Genomic DNA, 13,374 nt, shown 5'->3' with positions numbered 1-13,374 from the left:
CCCAGGGGATCTGGGCTGAACTGCCCAATTTTCTCCACATAATTATTATGACACAGAGCAGTGGTGGATGGACTCAGACAGACACCGTATCTATCATGGCAACTGGAACATATGTTCTGGAATACAAATGTATTTCTCATAAAGAAAAAAAAACAAGTATCGTAAACATTTCCCCTAAAAAAAAAAGATGTATGTTTTGCAGAGATTGAGAGCCCCTTCGATTGCCAGAGAAAAAAAAATGAGGCTATACTTTCGAGAAAAAAGATGAATGAAAACGTTGGCGTGATTTATGTGCCTGGTCCGTATCACAGTGGGAGAAATGACTTCCTGTCATGCCTTACATGGAAACGTACAAGCAGCACGAGCTGCAACGAAGCCATGACGTAACCGCTTACACACCAGGAGAAGCTTGTGAGGCCTGCTCAGATCATGACGGGCTGAGTCAGACACTGATAGATGTTTGTGTATCACCTTTTTTCTGTCTGTGTATACCCAGGGGGCCGTGTTGCCTCACAGAAAATTGGTACCATGACCACTGCCTCAAAATTACACGTTTTACCTCAGAGCATACATTTTCATCAATCCGATCGTTTAGCCATGCGCAAATCTGTAAATCAGGCTGCGGAATGCACTTTCTGAAGCGTCGCGCAAGGATATTCAAGGGTATTATGTGACAAGAGATCTTTCAAAGTAAGGGGCCTGTTGCATTCCTGGGGAGAGATAGGAGAAAGATAGAGGAGAGAGTACCAGCGAGAGACAGAGAGGATTAAGATTCTAGCTCTAGCACAATGACCTCACCGAGGGCTATTACTCTGAGTGGACGGGAAAGGTGGAGAGGTCCAGCATTTAGGCTGCTCCGAGACACCCTTGTAAAAACATTTTGGTTTGTTTAGTGAACAAATACATTTTACAATTTTTTTTTATCACTGTCAGGATAACTGATTATAATGGAGCTCATTGTGTTGGCTGCCGGTGCTGTTTTTGTTTTCGGACGAAATACGAGGAAAAGATAGAGGACGAGGTCTGTTGCTCTTTGCATCCAAGCATCACTCAGCAGGCCTGAGCACATCTGTATTGATGGGGTGGGGTGGGTCACTGCATTGGGGCTAAAGGCCAGGTGTGTCACAAAGAGATGTGCTCAGTAGCAGTACGGATTGATGAACGGGAGTGGAAACCGTGACCAGAGACAAGGGCTAATTTATCAGTCAAGCTCCGCTCTTCCATAAACTCCTAACCGTTGAGGTTCTCATTGCACTGCTAAAACCACGGTCTTAACTGTGACGCTGTACCCTGGTCGAGTCTACTTCCCACCACCACAACCAAATCCCTCTGTGAGATATCCGTGAGTGAACTGGGTCATTCTAAACCATCCCCTTGATTCTGAAGAGCCATATCAACGACACCACCGTCTTAGACAGAAACCAGGAGCCTTCTATTCCAACCCTCTCGGTGTTCTAGAGATGCCTTGCTCACGACGCAATGTCTAGGTCTGTCTGTGTGTAATAAATATGAACGTCTGTATGCGCGTTTGCCTCCAGTGTAAACATAGCTCACCTTCAGACGGCCGAGCCGGCAGCTAGCTCAGCGTAAAGACCGTGTGACGTAATAGGAATCGATAGTGGTGAGGTTTCAGCTCCTCAAGACCATACATTCCTGTCTGAGTGGAGAGAGGAGACAACCCTTCTCGTGCCTCAGTGTTCTCCTATCCAGGAGGCTAGGCTACGCTATAGGAGATCTCGTTTCTGTGCATATTTCTGCTGGCTGTTATTATTAGTGTCGCAGGGGGTCAGCGGTCCGTCCGGGACGGGTTGCAACTCTGTGTGCCCCCCCCCAGGGTGATAGTGGGGGCCAGAAGCCATTGCTCTCCATAAAGCATAGGTATATCTCTCTTCTCCTAGTCCTGTCTGTCAATGGGCCCCCATCTAGACGCAACATCCACACGCAGTAGCATAGCCATTTTTGTCAGTGAAACATCTTGACCGTTGACGGTTTGTTAAATGATGTCAACTCAGCAGTGCTTGTCTGTCAGGACAGAAGGCCATTCCTTCTCTTCTTCTCTCCTCCTCCCTGTGGCTCTGACTTCTGACTCTGCTGCCAGGCATTCCAGGAAACACTAGAGCTCTAGGAGACATAACAAAGCACTCACTCTGTCTCTTTCTCTTCCTCTCTCTCGCTCTCTCTTACTATCCCAGTCTCTCTCCCTTCCATCTTTCTTTTCCCATCTGCCCGTTCTCTCGCTCACTGTCTCCTCCCACTCTCTCTCCCACCACTCTTTTTCTCTCCCTCTGTCTCACTCACTCCGTCTTGTCCAGTGTTGGAAGCCTCACGGTTAGTTTTCTCGTGAGTGTCTTAAGTATTTTTGTATAATGGCGCATTGCCTCAGTTATACTATAAAGTATTTTTACGTGACTACTAATGCTACATCACTGACACAACTCTAGGTAAGAACACTACTCCTCTCTTCAACATGAGGTGACTTTTACTGCCAAACAAAGGATAAAATTCAGCTTTATAGGTTAATGTACGTCATTTAAAACCGTCTAATTCCTAAATCTATTAGAATAACACATCTCAGACAACCATGAAATTGTAAATAATTAAGTAGTCGGTTTAGGAGAGTGCTCAGGTTCCCTTTATAGGGGTTCATTCAGTTTTAGCTAATGGCAAAACTGGAAATGAGATTACTCTGTAAACTTAAGTACAATGGGAACAAATCCAAAACCCCCCAGGTTTCTTTTCTGCTCGTAATCTGCTCAGAAGGAAAACCATCTCCTTTTCACATGATACCCATCCACCTGTGCCACCTCTGAACAAGCACACACAAGCACACACGCACACGCACGCACACACACCTTATTCACTTCCAGCCTGTTCCCTCTGTTTATGTATTGAGCCTGAGTGACTGGTATTTCATTTCAGACGGGCTCAAACTCCGGGCCAGGCAGGGCTGGTGTACCATTACTGGTCATTAACTTTAACCTGAGCTAATGGCTGCTCATTATCCAAGGTGGTCCCCCAGATGTCTGTCATAGTAAATGGGTGGCACAGAGCTTTAGGGACAAGAGCATTCAGACATCCTCTCCTCTGTCCCAGGGAACATGCCAACCTGGGGCAGACAGACACAGGCCTCCCCCTAACAAGCCTTCATTGTTCTACTTTTTCCCCTCAGCTGCTGGGTTCATTAAAGCAGGGCTTAATGAGGCCAGTCAGCTTGTCACCCCCCCCCCTTCTACCCTCACCCCTATTACCCAACCCGATCCATCCCAAAATCTCCAACTCCATCAACCACACCCCTTCTACCCTCCTCATCCCCCTCCATCCAAACCCTCTACCCTACTCAACTACCTCACACCCACCCACCAAACCAACCCTTTAATCTACTCCCATCTCACCCAACGTCCTACGCCCACACCCCTTCCCTGTCCCATGCACTCCTCTCCCCAAACCGCCACCCCACCCAATCGCATGTGTACAATCTATTCAACCCAACTCACTCAGCGTTGGCCTTGTCTTGTCTTCGCTAGCTAGCAGAACGCTCCTCCTCATGAAGATGTGTCTGCATTCATCTGATGAGAGGAGAGCCATAAGCACTAACGGGCCTGTAATGAAGAAGCGCTCACCCTCCATTAATGAGCGTGCTCACTTCGTTTAGTCTAACCGTGCATTGCGTAAATAAGCAGCGGGGGCCTAGCAGATTTGCTCCATTGTCTTTGGGTAGCCTAGCGTCACACTTGTTAGCGAGTTGCTTGTTTAGAGTTGTTGTTTTGTTGACATAGTATCCTTATCTTGGCATGTGTGGAATTGGCTGACTGCCACTTCTTTTTGCATTTCAATTTGTTAGTCGGTTTTCTCGGTCAGTCAGACTGTTGATGCTACAGATTGGGTCTTGTTCCATTAAATAATTAGTTCTACTCATCAATTTATCCTTAACTCAAGATGGCCGCCTGTTAGGTAGAAGGGTTTATTTTCAAATAGTAATACTTGTCAAACTACTTCACTAAGAAAATACTTGGACCAAGTAATGAATCAGCTAGCTTCCTACAAGTGTATGCAGGAGTTGAAACCCAGCATGAATCTGAATCTGTCCTTTCTTAGCAGTTTTGGCTAGCACCTCAACAACCATTAGCACCAGACCTGTTCCCCTATACCTGGGCTGTTTAACAATAACATGACTGATGGTTTCTCCCAGTCACCTTGAGCAGGTCTCTTATGAGGTAAGGCACTTAGCTCCTCTGCAGGGAGAGAGGCTCCGATTAAAACCCCTGTCAAAAGGCAGTGGCTACGTCCCAACTGGCACCCTATTCCCTATATAGTGCACTACTTTTGATCAGAGCCCTATGAGCTCTTGTCAAAAGTAGTGCACTATTAAGGGAATAGGGTACCATTTAGGACAGAGGCAGTCCACCTGCCAGCTCCATGTTACCCAACAGTGAAGTTAATTTATGAATTACCCGATGGTACTGAAATGATTCCAAACTAACAAATTCAAGCTGGGCTCGGGTCTCGCACAGTACTGTATATGGATGAAGGGGATACTTACATTCCCCTTTCTCTGAAGTGGGGGAGAAGTCTTTGGTATTATTAGATGCCAGGAGAAAGAGACAAACACAACACACAGTAATGCGCGCACACACACACACACACACACACAAAATAAACAAAATAACTGCTATATTGGGGATGGATTCTCCATGTCAGCCATTTTAGATGCTTTGATCTTCAGCTGTAATCAGATTCCATTGCCTTCCTCTGTATGGAGCAATGACATGTGAAGAGGAAAAGAAATGGAAGGGGAGATCTGCTCGCTGCTCGGCTCCTCTCGTTGCTTGTAATACATTCCTGAGCAACCCTGAGAGGCTTGTATGTCAATGCCTGAATATGCTTCTGATTACGAGGGAGAGAGTACACTCAATAAACTCCTAGACCATTACTACTGCTCCTAATACCAGCCAGAACGCAGACCCCAGACTGGGCTGGCTAATTCAGGTGGGTAACATTACTGGAGACAATTTAAAAAAGGTCTGCACCTTTAAAAACATAACACTTGGCTCCAACAGGAGAAACGGCATCCGTCATCGCTTCGGATTGCTGCTGTGCTGTGCAAGGGAGCGTTGTCCGAAGCTGTAGCCCTGATCCAGACAGGTCAGAATGATCCAACTCAGTCTAAAATGTACTGATACTGTAGTTCCAAAAGTCACATCTTTTGAACTGAAGCAGCACAATCAACATAACGAACCGACAAAGTTTGTTACGTACTTTATTTTTAAAGGGGGTAACTACATACTGACTCCCACTAAAGTGTTAAAGTACTGTAGTGTTACAACTAGCACATCATCATCCTGTGTCATACCAGTCAGAGCCTAGACTTGTGTGACACACAGATGAGTAATATCCTCATCTCTCGTGCGCTTTCACAGTACGGAGAGTCAGCAATAAAGTGCAGAATCCTGTCTCCAGAACCCTAAGCCTGCATAACTCGAGGTCTCACAGACACACAAATCATCCATTGATGTCAATCGGAGAACTCAACGACGCAAATCCTCCAGTTTCTCGAATGAAAAGATACCACTCTGCGTGTCTGAGCCTGAGGTAAATCCCTTGTTACCTAAGAGCCTGATTCCTCCAGCTGCTCGGGTCCCATGAGAGCCAGCATTCATCATGAAATCCCCACACTCCCCATCGCTCTCACCACCTCCACCATCCATACAGTACCACACACGCGCACACACACAAAATATTATAAAGTAACTGGTTCCAACACGAAGAAAAAAAACATAGGCAAAAGTTCAGTAAACTTAAAATGATGCGTTTGCTACGTTTTTCTCATATGTTCATTCAACTAGCAATTGCTATTTTGGTTATGGAACTAGTTACACACAGTGATTTTGACATACAACATTTTCATACATGATTACATTTATATAGTAATTAGCATTCAACATGTCCTCGCCTGGGATTTGAGCTCACAGCTACTCAGTTCACAGCGGTCTGATCTTCCAGCTACCCCACCATGTCTGTGTCAATAACTGATTTCACCTGTATTCCTACACATTGGACTTGATCTGTTAAAAGTACACTCAAGAAAAAACATTTTATTCATCATAGTGATTAAGGAATAACATTAAAAACAAAGTCATATGCCTCACCAACAACTCTACATAAAAAAACTAAAATTGCTTAAATAAGTCAATCAAATCAATAATAAGCTAATAGTCAGATTAATTGATACAAACATGGTAGAGTAGCAGGAAGCTTGTAATGCCATGAACCAAGAGATTGTGAGTTCAAATCCCAGGTGAGGACATGTTGAATAACAATTACTGCGTAAATGAACATGCACAATGTAATCATGTGTGTCAAATATGTAAGTTGAAAACATTGGAAGTTAAGATGCCAAAAATAATAATTTCAAGTTGAATGAGCAGACGAAACAAATTGAGCAAAGACGTAATTTGTTAGAAATGTTAAATTCAGGTAACACTTTGACCGAAAAGTTGAGTAAACCCCAAAAAATCTGTGGAACCAGTTATTTAATAATAATTAGTTGAAGCAACTAGATTTGCGGGTGGTTTATTTTTTAAAGTGCACACACACACGTCCCCTCATACCACACACGTCCCCTCATACCCGTGTCCCTACTCATAGACTCTCTATCTCCAAAAAACATGACCTCACTGGTCCTCCACTCAATAGCATCTTTCACACACACTGTTGGGATTTACCTCACTATATTACCTATAGGACCTTTAATTCCCCCCTTAACCTAAAATATGGGACTTTTAAAAAGGTGATTTTAAGGCCTTGATCAGCTATGTTTGTTTAGCTTTGGGGGCTGAGGAGAGCCAGAGAGAGAGAGAGAGAGGAGGGAGGAGAGGGAGAGAAGGAGGAATGTTAGCTGTCTGTAAAAGGGGGGGGGGGGGGGGGAGTTAGTGCCGGGGGACTGGTTGAAGCACTAGGCATGTCTGTGGTCCCTATGGGTAGACGCCAAAGGAAAACACAGAGCAAATCAGCTTGCAGAGACATTTCCTGTGCTTGTTTTATCAGATGAGGAAAGAAGCCCAGGGGCAAAAGTTCTGCTCAACAATGTTACACACTTTCAGCCACACTGTCGTTTTGGGAACGGAACATAACACATCTTTGGAGGATGACATAAGTAGTAGTGTATGAGTCTCAGGGTAGTGAACTGAACTCACGCTCCCACGATCACCCCCACCCTTGAAATCTATACCTTGGGGCGAAAAATGGACTTTTACCTTATAAGACTGGGGTTGAGTAAGCCAAGGGTTCCTGTACCAGCTCCCATCCACTAAAAAAGAGAGTTGGTTGTGTTGTGAGTGAGTTGGATGTGAAAATATCCTTATACAGCTGGTGGACTTCTGGAGGCCTCGCTGCCTGCCAACTGGCATTCGATGGGTAAATGTGCCAATTATCAACACAGTCTGCCATGCTACCAATTAGGGAATCTGGCCTTGAACGATAGCACTTCAAAGTCTGAGAAATGTGGGAGAGGTTTGATCTAACAGGCCTTCTAATCTGAGCCACAGCAAAAAAAGAACGAGTGTCAGCGATCTTCTTCGTCACCCAGACTCTTCGTTCCCCAGAAGAGTTCTACTATTTCCAGAGTCTCTCCATACCAAGGACTGAGGAGACATACGAGCCTGGTTTGGCACAGGTTCTAAAGCAACGCAGAACCTTTCCATTGCAACCTGGCTAGGTAATGAAGAACAACAAACAGAATATAAAGTTGAATTACAGAGAGGATTTCATGTCATAAGAGGAAAGATTATATATTACTAACTCAACATCTGTAAGCCAGTTACTGCATATTTGCTGGGTCCTAAATAAACAAAATCTAGTTTCAGTTTCAGCTGGCCGCTCTTAGTTCACAAATTAGGAATGCCCCATTTGCCCCCATTTTTTGATCGTCACCAGTTAAGAGTTAAGCAGATTCCTGTTTTTTTTCTCTCAAATTTTCCAAGTGTGCTCCAACTTTACCATATTATACAACTTACTGTGTGGTTCTGGGTACAGTGCATTCAAATTACATGCTATCATATTCAAAGCAGAAAATAAATAACAGTGAGTATGCTGTGGCCAGAGTCCAGGGCAGAATCTCTTGAGGTTTAGTTCCTTGTCAATCATCCTCCACTTCAAATTAACTGAACGCTCCACGAGAGCAGTTGTCGAGAGGACACAAATTTGAGCTTTGGGCTCCAATTAGACTTCTCCCTTGGAGACATTGATGATGTTGACTCTTTTGATCAAAGATAAAGAAGAGACATCTCTGTTGTGTAACTGATTACATATAAAGATGGCTCCTCGATCCCACAAATATATCTTGAGGCGGCAAATTTGCATAAAAATCAACCCAAGTGGCAACAAACTGAACTAGGCAAAACATGCTTGATAGACAAGTTGTCCATTATAAGACAAACCAGAAAACAGGCTCTGGTGAACTCCGAGAACACTGTATGATTGGATTTACACGTCAACATGTAATAATTTAGAACTCATTTGACAAACATAAATTGAGTATATTATCGGTAAAAAATGGTAATAACAAAAACGAACAGTTTGTGTTACACAATTTCCGATGCAAGTTCTCTTTTTCCGTACCTAAGTTTAGTTGGCAGCCTCTCTCAGTGGTGGTAATAGTAATTCTAGGCTTGCGGGCTGCAGCAGAGATATAAAGAACTTTAGGAACTGAATAGTGCAGTGGATTAAAGCTCTGCCTCGCATCACAGAGGCACTGCAAAACTCTCGGTCTGCATTTACACAGGCAGCCCAATTCGGATCTTTTTTCACTAATTGGTCTTTTGACCAATCAGATCAGCTCTGAAAAAATATCTGGCATGAAAAGATCTGATGTGATTGGTCAAAATTGGGCGGCCTTTGTAAACGCAGCCAGAGAGACTCGGAGTGACACACAGAAAAATAAAACAAGATATTTCTCATGAATCCTAAGAGGACGCCACCTTTTAAAGACTAGCCTTCTCTCAAATACTAACTGTGTCTAACAAATAGCCTTTCCTCATAACCACAGTGTCTCCAGGCACTCCTTTAAAGAGAGAGGGCCTGGATTCACATCGTCTTTATTAACTGTATCAGCTTCTCAACCCTGAAGACAGTGGTACTGATTCCAGAGTAGAATGTGTGTTTTCACACCTGCAGGGACCTTGAACACAAGTAGCTCAGGTCAGTCAGAGAGCAATGAAAAGTTATCTAGTACAGTTAAGGAGGATCTACTATATTGTTTTTGAATCCAAAGGCTGCATCAAAGCCCTGCCCTTGGCCACAATCTATCGCATGCTCCAGGGTGAAGCCTCAAGTCTATGTCCAAGTCCCATCCCAATGTTCCAACCTCCGGCCAACTAGGCCTAAACTCTCTTCTCTAGTCCTTGAGGGCGTATTCTCCTCCCTTCACCACTGGTCTGAAGCCATCTTTACGTCTCTTTGAGTCATGATTAAGGTTATGGAAGAACTGATCCTGAAACATTCTGTAAATGAAGGGCAGAGAGAGCAGAGTAACTACAGCCTGTACTGCACAGGGCAAACCAGACTCCGGAAACCCAGGGCAGTGTTCCCTACATCCTGCCCGGGCCCTAGCCTATGCCAAACCCTTGTTATCACTGTGCAGAATTACCTCCAGATCTCCCCCTTCCCTCTCTCGCTCTCTCTCTCTCTCTCTCTCTCTCTCTCCGTACAGCACAGCACATTACCCAGGCTCTTTATACGCTAAAGAAAAGTAGCCGAAAGAGGCAAAAAAATAGGCAGAAAGAGACTAAAAAATAAGCCTGGCTGTTATGCATTCCAAAGGCTATATCAATCGTCTGTCAGCAGGTTCAATCTGTTCCTTATAAGGCAAGGGCATTCCCCTCATATTTTCCAAACACCGCAGTGTTATCAGATACAGCTTCATGGACAATTACTGTGCTGTCTAGCTTGGAGCATTCTGCAGCTCCATAGCCCCCATAACCCCCTTTTTCTACCGTTCACTCACTTCATACTAACTGCTTTGTAATCAACCTGAGATCAAACGGAAGGCTGAGATAAACTACGTTGAAAGAAAAAAAGGTGGTTGGCTGGTTGGCCCAAACTATTTGGGTGGATTCATTTGGAGTTATTGCACATCTCACTGCAATGTTTTACTGTACCACAGTGCGGTGAGATGAGCGAGAGAGAGACCAAGTTCTTGGAATACCACACACTGTTTGGACAGTGTTGAATCAGTGAGTGGCCTTCGAAAGCCCATGATAACATCAGCGTTTCCTGTTGTTTTGATAAATTTAGATATCAAGTTGATTACTCAAGATTAACCATGGTTTAACTGGGCTCAGCTGGTGCTGTGTAGCATAGGGATAAAGATTCTAGCCAACCCAGTACAGATGGTTAAGCCTATCCCTGATGAGGGCAATGGCTGTCATTTGGACCCCCAGTGGAGAGGATCTGACCTGATGGATCCTTTTCTTTCATGACATCCCTTGGCTCAGGCAATTGAAGACAGCTAGTATTTGTCTACAAGAGCCAGTAAAATACCACGCCACAGCACAAGGCCAAAGTTTACAGTTGGAGAATGTCCAATTATTTTCATCCCAAATATTTAGGGATGACAGCAAATTAAAGGTAAGTGCTTTTAAGTGGAACATTTTTCATTTTGTGTAAAGGAGGATGTTTTGTTTGTTCTTCATAACTTGAGGTATTATCCAGTTAAAACTAATGCATTTGTAACGTAATTATTTATATACAGTTGAAATCGGAAGTTTACATACACTTAGGTTGGAGTCATTAAAACTCGTTTATTAACCACTCCACAAATTTCTTGTCAACAAACTATAGTTTTGGCAAGTCGGTTATGACATCTACTTTGTGCATGACACAAGTAATTTTTCCAACAATTGTTTACAGACAGATTACTTCACTTATAATTCACTGTATCCCAATTCCAGTGGGTCAGAAGTTTACATACACTAAGTTGACTCTGCCTTTAAAGAGCTTTGAAAATTCCAGAAAATGATGTCATGGCTTTAGAAACTTCTGATAGACTAATTGACATAATTTGAGTGAATTGGAGGTGTACCTGTGGATGTATTTCAAGGCCTACCTTCAAACTCAGTGTCTCTTTGCCTGACATCATGGGAAAACCAAAAGAAATCAGCCAAGACCTCATAAAATAAATTATAGACCTCCACAAGTCTGGTTCATCCTTGGGAGCAATTTCCAAACGCCTGAAGGTACCACGTTCATCTGTACAAACAATATTATGCAAGTATAAACACCATGGGACCAAGCAGCCGTCATACCACTCAGGAAGGAGACGCGTTCTGTCTTCTGGAGAAGAACGTAATTTGGTGTGAAAAGTGCAAATAAATCCCAGAACAACAGCAAAGTACCTTTGTGAAGATGCTGGAGGAAACCGGTACAAAGGTATCTATATCCACAGTAAAACAAGTCCTATATCGACATAACCTGAAAGGCCGCTCAGCAAGGAAGAAGCCACTGCTCCAAAACCGCCATAAAAAAGCCAGACTACGGTTTGCAACTGCACATGGGGACAAAGATCGTACTTTTTGGAGAAATGTCCTCTGGTCTGATAGAGCTGTTTGGCCATAATGACCATTGTTATGTTTGGAGGAAAAAGGGGGAGGCTTGCAAACCGAGGAACACCATCCCAACCATGAAAAACGGGGGTGGCGGCATCATGTTGTGGGGGTGCTTTGCTGCAGGAGGGACTGGTGCGCTTCACAAAATAGATGGCATCATGAGAAAGGAAAATTATGTGGATGTATTGAAGCAACATCTTCAGAATGGAAAATGACCCCAAGCATACTTCCAAAGTTGTAGCAAAATGGCTTAAGGACAACAACGTCAAGTTATTGTAGTGGCCATCACAAAGCCCTGACCTCAATCCTATACAATATTTGTGGGCAGAACTGAAAAGCGTGTGTGAGCAAGGAGGCCTACAAACCTGACTCAGTTACACCAGCTCTGTCAGGAGGAATGGGCCAAAATTCACCCAACTTATTGTGGGAAGCTTGTGGAAGGCTACCCAAAACATTTGACCCAAGTTAAACAATTTAAAGGCAATACTACCAAATACTAATTGAGTGTATGTAAACTTCTGACCCACTGGGAATGTGATGAAAGAAATAAAAGCTGAAATAAATCATTCTCTACTATTTCACATTCTTAAAATAAAGTGGTGATCCTAACTGACCTAAAACAGGGAATCTTTACTAGGATTAAATGTCAGGAATTGCAAAAAATTGAGTTTAAATGTATTTGGATAAGGTGTATGTAAACTTCTGACTTCAACTGTAGGTATAATTGATCCTAAAGTTAGCCAACTGGCAAATACCAATCAAAAGTATAATTAAATCAACGACACATTTCCTGAAATTGTCAGTTGATATGCAGCCTATGTATTGTCTATTATAATGGGGAGAGATCTGGCTCACATCCCTCTCCATGAGTTTGGAGACTGCCTCCTCATATTTGTCTGATAATAATCTATGGCATGGGGCAGCGGGGACATTCCAGAATTCACATTCAGATCGGTAATAGGTTTTCTAAAGTGATTTGCCATATAATAAAACATTATACTCGATAACAACAACCACATTTGATTACAATTAATCTACATCGACTCTTTAATTCTTTATAGTTTAAGTTTAGTTATTGAAAAAGTGCTAACCGCAGGATAGTCACATTATTAGGAAGCTGCTGGGTGTGTGCAGCTTGCTGTAGAAATCTATCATTTTAAAATGACATGTCTAATAAATTGCAGCATCGCACAGCACAAAAATATCACTGCACAAGTTGAAATCATAAACACTACGCAAATTTCACCAAATTGGATTAACAACACAAACAACTTCGGGAAGCGCAAAACGTACCTATTGAGTTCAGCAAGTAAACAACCACGAAGCAGGCAAGTCAATGTAGAGAGACGCAATCTGCCTTCGGATCGGTCTGCTCCACGGTATTCAATAATAGGCTACTACAAAGCGTAAGCCCCTCCCTTCAAAACATAATCGCACACGTCTCTCATATGTTTACAGCTGAAGAGCCCTATGCATTGTCCTTAGTCTGGTCCAAGTGCTACGAAGCCTATGTGTTTTTAAAAAAAAACACGATGTCAAAAGTCAAAAACTCCGTCCATCACTTCGTAAAAAAGTGAGGAAATAAATGCCGACATTGAAAGTTCTACAACCCCCCCAAAATCTAAGCAGACAAAACTGATTTGCTGAATGCCCTTTTTTGGTTATCCTTCAAGGGGCCTCTGAAAGAAAATCCTCTGTCAGGAAAGATCATATGAAATGTTAATCTTGGCGAAAAAAAGGTACTTCTGCTCAAACAAACACTTAGAGACTGGTG

The 13,374-nt window shown here is 43.2% G+C and overlaps 1 protein-coding gene across 2 annotated transcripts in view; it reads right to left on the bottom strand.

Moving 5' to 3' along the window:
• Positions 1 to 13,154, bottom strand: part of LOC115180305 (non-muscle caldesmon) — a 54,665-nt gene extending 41,511 nt beyond the window's left edge. For both annotated transcript variants that reach the window (XM_029742291.1, XM_029742292.1), the window contains exon 1: positions 12,894 to 13,154. The gene's annotated coding sequence lies outside the window, so the exon portion shown is untranslated. The remainder of the gene's footprint in view (positions 1 to 12,893) is intronic.
• Positions 13,155 to 13,374: the final 220 nt, after the last annotated feature.

This window comes from Salmo trutta, chromosome 40, assembly GCF_901001165.1.
Source record: "Salmo trutta chromosome 40, fSalTru1.1, whole genome shotgun sequence".
In the NCBI taxonomy this organism is placed as follows: domain Eukaryota; kingdom Metazoa; phylum Chordata; class Actinopteri; order Salmoniformes; family Salmonidae; genus Salmo; species Salmo trutta.
Note: the sequence above shows the minus strand (reverse complement) of the source record. Positions and strands in the feature narration are given on the sequence as shown.